This window comes from Alligator sinensis, unplaced genomic scaffold, assembly GCF_000455745.1.
Source record: "Alligator sinensis unplaced genomic scaffold, ASM45574v1 scaffold320_1, whole genome shotgun sequence".
Taxonomy (NCBI): Eukaryota; Metazoa; Chordata; order Crocodylia; family Alligatoridae; genus Alligator; species Alligator sinensis.
The window spans coordinates 957,090-965,416 of NW_005842249.1; the positions used below are offsets into that span (position 1 = coordinate 957,090).

Here is an 8,327-nt window from a genome sequence, read left to right on the forward strand (position 1 = left end):
GTGCAGGGTAGTGCTGAAGGCCTAGACTGTCTAGCATATTAGCCCTGAGTCATGGCAATTTATGGATTTCCTTGTTGCAAATGTAGGGTGAGAATATTGTTTAGAGGGGGAGAGAGAGAGAGAGAGAGTTGGGGTCAGGGAGCCAGCCAAAGTCCTTGTGACCACAGTTGTGAGAGGATGGAGGGAGACAGGGATTCTTGGGTTCAGAGTTCACTAGAGTAGCAGTTATGGGGATTTCTGAGCAAAAAAATTGCCTGCTCTTATTTGTTTGCATGGAAAAATAGAACTTGTGCTGAGTGGACAGTGGTTCCCAATCTGTGCTACATGTACTACCCGTGGGACACAGACAACCTGTCAGTGGTATGTGTTAACAGATTTATTATAATTACTTTATATGACAAAAATTTGCTGGTGGTACTTAAGGTTGTATTGTTTTAAATCGGTGGTGCACAATCTGTCAGTTTGGGAACTGCTGGACTGGACTATGTTCTGTGGCCAAATGAAGCTGAACTTCCCTGGACTATAAAGCTGGAGGGTTAAAAGACTTTCTGTGCCCGCAGGAGGTTGAGCTTGCCTGGACTGTAAGGTAGAAGGTGGCAGGGGAAAAACAGGACTCAAAGCCCCTAGCTGCCTATGTAGCAGGTATTGTGGGTGCTGGAACCTAAGGTCACAGGATGTGGTTGGAGTTGAGCTAGGAGCTTGTGGCCCTGAATAGTGGGCTGCTGAGTTAGAGAGCTCAGCAAAAGTAAAATTGGGATGGGGCTGAGGAGCCTCGGACCAAACAGGGCCCACCTCTTCAAAAGCGTGCCTTGCCATTTGTGCAGCCTTCTCTATTAATTTTAACATCAAGGCATAGCAGGAAAGACCTACTGAACAGAGGAGAGACCAGACAGTGTAAGTGCTAGTAGGCCTTCAGAGGCAGGTACTTTGTAGTGGCACTTGTAAGTGGCCTACAGTGGGATAGATACCTGTGGAGATGGAAGCAGACACTTAAGTGCTAAACAGGATGACTGAAGAACCAGCAGATGCCCAATTTGGGATAGTATTTAATTTAAAGGAAAAATATCTCTGGTCAGAGTGAGACCCTTCCTCCCCCTGTGGCCATGATTGGATGGTGGTGTCGGGTAACACTTAAGAGGGGTGGGGGTAAAAGCCATCTGTAGACATAGATATATGACCCAGTGGTTAAGTAATGGACTGACATACCAGTACTGCTGGCTGTTCCCTAAATGTGAAGTTGAAAAGTGTTGATTCCATTTTCGAATTGCTTTGTGGGTGCTAAGTGGACGGTATTGTATTACTAGCAATTAGGAATCTCTTCCCCTAGAGAGGCTGCTAAAGTGTTACCTTTGTTTAATATTTGAAAGATGTAGCTGACTCAATCCAGTCCTACATATACTACATGGTAACAAAAGCATCAGAAGAGGGCAGAGAGGAAGGCAGTAGAGGGCAGTGCCTTGCAGTAGTAGCAGAGAATGACTGAGTCATTTTCTTCCAGCACTGCAAAAAGGAAGAGCTACTCCCTGCACTTGAGACCTGAGCCCTCTGTTTTTAAGACAGGTTACTTTGGTGAAAGAAATGAAACTAAGGATCTGGGATGAGCATGGGGTGACACTTCTTCCTTCCTTCTTTCCCTGTCTGTCAGAGTGATGCAGTTAAATAAAATCTTGTTGGTTTTTCAGTTTCTTTAGTCCAGCATTCACCAAAGTGGTTGGCCTCAACTCCTGGGCTTGTATCTGCAGCACCTTGGATTCTGAGGGACATTCCTGTTCAAGAACAAGCCAGGCCTGGATCTACTTAACTTCTAAGGTTTGAAGAGATCAAGTATGTTCAGTGTGAACTCAGTAAGCCGATTAGTGCAGTAACCTCAGAGGTTTTGTTCTCCTGCTCTCCATGCCAGCTCATCTACCCTGGCCATGAATTGAGTGGAGGGTGAAGTAAAAGGTGTGACTAGCACCCAAAACATCCATGCTCATCAACTTTAAGGAGGTGATAAGTGGGCAAGTATACATGCTTTCTCCAAAGTGCCAGGGACTCAAGTCCATGTAGTCAGAGCTGGGAGAAGATGTTTTCTGCTTTTGCATGGGCATCAAGTCAAAGGTCAAAGGTAGCTTAATTGTGAATTTTCTGGCTTCTGGCAATTGCCAACATCCCCATAAAAATTAGTCATGTCTGCTTTTTATTATTTACAGGTTTCCCTCACTTTATGCTGTACATGTGTTCCTGGAACGTGGTGCATAACTCGAATTTGCATAAAGGGAACCCACTTTACAATGTAACAAATAAGGATACATTCCAAGACCTTGACTGTACTGACCCCCCAGACCCATTTCTACCATTTTTACAAGACAATTTTGGTACTCGCCAGCAGCACACACAAACACAGGGTGGTGGTGTATGTTTTCTTGATGTGAAGAGAGGGTAGTGATGGGTTTTCAATATCAGACTCCACATCACTGGTAGGAGGTAGAGGCAGGGTAACATCCATAGGAGAATCAACAGGAACAGGGCTTTCATTACCCTTTAACACCAGTGAGGTAGGGCTAGGGGTAGCTGAGTGAGGCTTCAAGAACTGGAACGGTGCATTGCCTTGCCAATTATTGGGCCTCGGCATACACCTCCTTGTAGGGACCAAGGAAGGAGTTCTAACCACACCTGAACTGCAGGCTCCTGTCCAGGCTAGGGTCCATATCCAGGGAAAACTGAGCAAGTCTCTCAGCCTATGCCAAAAACTCTGCCATCTTCTTCATAGTCACGTCCTTGACCTCAAAGACCACCTCTTGCTCCTGCTCCTCTTCCTCGTCAGCAGCTGCACTCCCTATCAGTTTGTCAACACTTAATTCCTCATTGTGAGAATTGATGACGTCTGCCTCCTCAAGGTCTGAAAAGCCATCTCCTCCCATCTTCTGTCCAAGATCAATAACCTCTTGAGCAGTTGTGTGCAGCTTTGGGGAGCCCTTAGAGTCCATAACACATTCCTTTCAGAGTGGCTTCTAGGCACTATTTATGGTAGTAGACTTCACTTAATCCCATGAAGCCTTAATGTTGTCAGTGGCATTCCTCACGTTGTGTGCCTTCCACCGTTCACGGATTGTTGGTTTGTTGGGTCCGTCAGTATTGTTGATATCATGCCCTAATCAAGAGGCTGAATTGGTGAGGTCACGTTAGAGGGGAGGAAAATGATTTTCACATTGGGGTTGATAGTTTCCAGGTGTTCAGGGGGCCCAGGGGCATTGTCAAGGATGAGCAACACCTTCAACACAAGGTTAGCCTCCCTGCAGTAGCACTCTGCCTCCATGATAAAATGTTAAGTGAACCAGTCCTAAAAAACTTGGTCTGTTACCCATGTCTTCTTGTTTGCAGTCCTGTGTACAGGCAACATGCTCCTACTCAGTCCTTTTAATGTCCATGGGTTTAAGGAGTGGTAGACTATCAGTGGCTTACACTTAAAATCTCCAGCAGCATTGCCACACAGTAGAACAGTCAACCTGTCCTTTGTTGCCTTGACCCACTTGCAACCTTCTCTTCCTTGGGGATGTATGTCCTAGCTGGCATCCGCTTCCAAAACAGCCCTGTCTCATCTGCACTGAAAACTTGCTTAGGATTGTACCCCTCAGTAGCTATGATTGCTTGAAGCCCCTCAGGAAACTTTGCAGCAGCTTCATGATCAACACTTGCAGATTCCCCATCATCTTAACCTTGTGCAAGTTCATACACTGAAGGAACTTGTCAAACCAGCCCTTACTAGCCATGTAGGGCTGTGCAAAATGGCACCATTTTGTTTTGACATCCATTTCAACGGGACAGTGTTTTGTTTCAAGTTTTGTTTTGTTTCATTTCGAAGCGCTGTTCCATTTCATTTAGTCAAAACTGTTTTGACATTTTGCCCATAGCCTATAACGGGGAAGCACAAAACTGCCTATAACCTTGTCATTTCTTGGCAGATTTGGATGAAAACAGTAGGCATGGGTAGCCCCTGCTGAGGCCACAAAGCCTGCAAAGTTTCAAGGAGATAGGTGCAGGGGTTTCTGGGGAAATGCACCTCAAGCTGCTGACAAGCAAAACTCGTGTCATGTGCATCTGTTAAGGCACAGCAGAGTGAAAACAAAAGGCATGGTAGCTCCTTCTGAGGCCATGAAGCCTGCCAGGTTTCAAGGAGATAGGTGCAGGGGTTTCTGAGAAACTGTACCTCAAGCTGCTGACAAGCAAAACTCATGATATGTATGACTGTGTGTTAAGGCGCAGCTGTTTTTCCATCCCTCCCCCAGAGCACTGGTATTCGAAGGGACCTCAGGGAAGGATCACAGTCACTGGCCAGCTACACAGTCAATGCCAGAGCAGTCCTTCCCCGCTCTTTCTTCCCCCTCCCTCTCCTTAGTTTCTCTTTAGCTCCAAGCAAGCCCAGCTTCTAAACTTAAGTTTTGAAACTTTCGAAATGTTTTGACTGCCCCCGTTTCATTTCGAGGCTGTTTTGAAGACTTTTATTTCATTTCGATTTCGCTCTTTTGAGCTCAAAATGAGTCAAAATGAAACACCTGGTGAAATTTTGCACAGCCTTACCATGAAGGGCTTTTTAGAGCCATCATTGTCTTGAAGCAGGCAGCCATAGGAAAGGAAAGATTCATCTTCCTCTGGGTTTGATCTTCCACCCACACCCCCAGCATCTTCTTCATCTTCTCCAACAGTGAGTTCCTTAGTCTCATTGCTACCTTGGCAGTAAGTGGTGTAGAATGGATCACAGAACCCCTTATGTTGTCAGCATTCTTCTTGATGGCACGTATGGTTGACTCACCCAGGCTGAATGCACGACCAAGTGCAGAGGGCCCCTCACCAGCTTCTGCACGGTTCAAAATCTCCAGTTTTGTCTCCATTGTTAGTGAAGTTTTCTTGCACTTCATTGATGGATCAGGGAGAGGGGTAGGAAATAAGCTAGTGGGATGCTTAGAAGCCATCATGGGGATGGCACCTACAGAAACACGTGTCATAGGCAATGAGCGAAGAGCACAGATTCACGCAGGAAGCTATTTTGGTGTGCGTCACTCCCACAATGCACTGCACAAAGCAGCTGACTGGGCTTCCACCACACTGATAACATAAGAGTGATTTTACCTTGCATATAATAAATTTTTGGTATAAAAAGGGTCACTGCATGAGAGCCAATACACACATACAGAACCCCATAAAGCGAGGGAAATCTGCATATTTCTCTCTCTTGCTCTCTCACAGACAAGGCACCCACCTCCCTTTAACAAAAGGTTACAGTGGTAATGTAAATCTCTTGGGTACATAGATAATGAGTCTGATTTTTAATGTGCATCTTTTAGGGGTTTTTTTCCTCCCTGGCTTAGCTGGTGTAACCTGGGTGTAAGCAACTTTTTAAAATGCATATTCATGTGGCAAAATGAATTGTTCTGGTCCATTGGGTAGATATGCATTAGAGTAATTTTGTAATACTTTTGTAGTCAATGGGCTGGAAGGGGTCAGTGCAATCATGCCTTATTTCTAAATGCATATGCATGTGGATGAGATGGAAGGAAGAGACCCAGGACTTCCTCTTGCAACTAAACAAAGGGGGAATCAGTTCAGTTACTGGTGGTCCATCAACATCCTGCTTACTCTTGACAGTAACCTCTTTGGGAGTAGTGCTAGTTGGAGAATTAACAAAGAGAAAGTCTACTCAGGGCAGACACTCATGAAAAAAGCGCTATGCAGAATTAGCCAGAGCATGGTAGCACTGTCTCTCATTTCCCCGCTATCTGTATGTACATCTTGTTCTTTCATCCTTGAGAGAATTTCAGCAGAAAGTAATCACGAGTCCCTCAGAAATCAAATTCAAGCAATCATAGCCTTTGCTGCAAATAATGTGGTCATCATGCATGCTTTTCCTAGGACTGCTCAGAGAGCTCAACACTTTGACCACGATTAGAGAAAATCTTTGTAAACTTGGATAAAAATAAATTATGGGAGACCCCTTCCAGCCCAGAGAAATCTATTGAACAAGAGAGAGTATTTTATACAAAGTACTGGCAACAGGAGTCATGTGATGGGTCATAAGAGAAAACCCTCTGACTTTTTGACATGACCGAATTCTGGAAGAGAACTGAGCTCAGTTTAGGTTGTTCCTAAGGCTGCTATGAGAACCATGGCCTTTGGCCACTCAGCTACCTCTAAGCAACAGTGACTGTGGTATAAAACTATATGGCACTGTAAGTGGAGAGATGTCACTTGGTCACTTTTGTAGTGAATAAGTAATATCTGACTATTTACTGAGCTGCCATCTTTCAGCTAGGACCCTTGGTTGTCTTTGTCATGGCAACAATCCAGGCCTTAGCTGCTTAGTGTTACAGCACATTCATCTACCATCTATTGGCATGCGTGTGGGTATGACTACCCACCTCCTTCTGGCAACATGGGAGTGCACTTATTTCCCTACTATGTTTCCATTTCTGCTTGCAACTGAATTTCTAGCATGTGAACAGCAAGAACCCTTATGAAAATCCACCCATTATATCTCCATGTTCAGGAGCACACAAATGATCAGTCCTGTATCTCCCTTTGCTTGGCTTTTCTGGTTGTCTCATTGACAAAGTCTGCCAGACCTATGCTCTTGGCCAGAGCCAAGTGACATCTTTCCATTCTGGTGTCCTCTGGGACAATGAAGAATCCAAACACTGTGTCGTCATGAGCTTCCTTCGATTTCCAAATGCTGGCAGTCAAGGCTTTCAGGGAAACTGCTTTTGGCAGAAACGGACAGACAGGAAAACACTGGTGCCAGGGAGTTAAATGCCCATAGCTGTGCTCAATGAACAGGTGGCAGATGTCAATTATAGGCAATTAACAGTGCTTAGCGAAAGATTGCATGGTGGGTGGCCTAATGAGATTCCTCTGCTGAGGGAGAATTGCTTGCAAGCAAAGAGAAAACTTGTTCCTTGAGTCAGATGCAGCTCCTGCTGCTTTTATTACAGCTGTACCAGGTGGCTTCAGCCAAGATCAGAGTCCCATTGTGCTTGGTACCATATTGTAAGAGAGATCTCCTGCTCCCCAAATTGATTTTTGGACTAAATAGGCAAGAGGTGAAGGTGGAAAAGAAGCGCACAGAGCTGAAGTGTCCGTCCAAGATCACATGGCAGGTCAGTGGTAAAGCTGGGAAGAGGATTCAGGCCTCTTGAATACCTATGTAATGCAGACTTGTCTGGACCAGGACATTTCACAACTGTCTGTTCCCTCCTATAATACCCACCCTCCATGGAGAGATGTGCAGCAGAGCAGTAACTCTGGCTCTCATGTTAAATGTCAGGGATTCAGGCCTTAAGGACAAGAACTAATGCCCTACTTTCAAATCAAATGTGTGCCTTCCACGTACTTATGGATGTGAGCACTGGGTCCCAAAGAATAGTTGTTGCTCAAACAAAAACAGGTTCAGATGATTCTGATGTTTCCCCACAAGTCTGTTAACTGGAGCCTTCCTCAGACTTTAGCGCTCAAGGACCACCATTGCAGGAACCTTTCCTTTTCAGTTCTAAATAATTTCTGTCCCAGGCCTTTCCATTAAAAGAAGGGAGGGGGGAGGAAAGGAGGCTGTTCTATAGCATTGCTTGAAAGTTAAACACTAGGTAATTTTCAGTATAGCAGAAATCCATAGCAGGCATATTGCCTAGTGACTGAAGGTTGGAGATAATGTCCACAAATACCAGGTTCCCCAAAGAGTTCAGCATGTTTATTATCTTAGCAATCTGTATGGTACAGAGCAGGTAGTAAATGAAGCTAATACAGACAGAGAAAACCTATCATCATCATTTATGTTGTGTGAGCCCTAGGACTCAGCCATAGACACCAAAATACTAAAACAGGCCCTCGAGCAGACTGTAAATCCAGACTGCAGTTAGAGCTCACTGTTGAACATTAGCTGTTTTGCAATGTTCACTGCGAAGTTGGAGAATGGTGGAATGGAGGCCTCCATTGAGGAGGCTCAGAGATCTAACCAAGCGCTTTTCAAAGTCAAACAATAAACAGTATCCTTGAAAAAACCCTGGTGGGCTTCAGTTTCTATGCCAGTTCTTACTGAGCTTCACTAACTTCAGACTTGAGAGGTTTCATGTGGTATCAGATGGTATACTAATAATCCATACTCTATCCTTAATGCACAAATGTTCTCAAGCCAGACAATTTCTCTTGTCTGTGGTCATCACTGCATACATTAGCAAATATTTGCTAAATCTAGCACTTCCTTTCTCAGGTGTGCACTATAACCACTAGGCTACCTAGTCTTGTTCTTTTTTTCTCTCTACTCCTCCAATTAATCTGGAATTATTTTCCAGTCTTCAGCA

General features: G+C 44.7%; 1 long non-coding RNA gene across 1 annotated transcript in view; it reads left to right on the forward strand.

Moving 5' to 3' along the window:
* The first annotated feature begins 6,954 nt into the window (after positions 1-6,954).
* Positions 6,955-8,327, forward strand: part of LOC102379444 — a 7,936-nt gene continuing 6,563 nt past the window's right edge. Inside the window, exon 1 of the long non-coding RNA XR_001358332.1 lies at positions 6,955-7,130. This is a non-coding gene — a long non-coding RNA (uncharacterized LOC102379444). The remainder of the gene's footprint in view (positions 7,131-8,327) is intronic.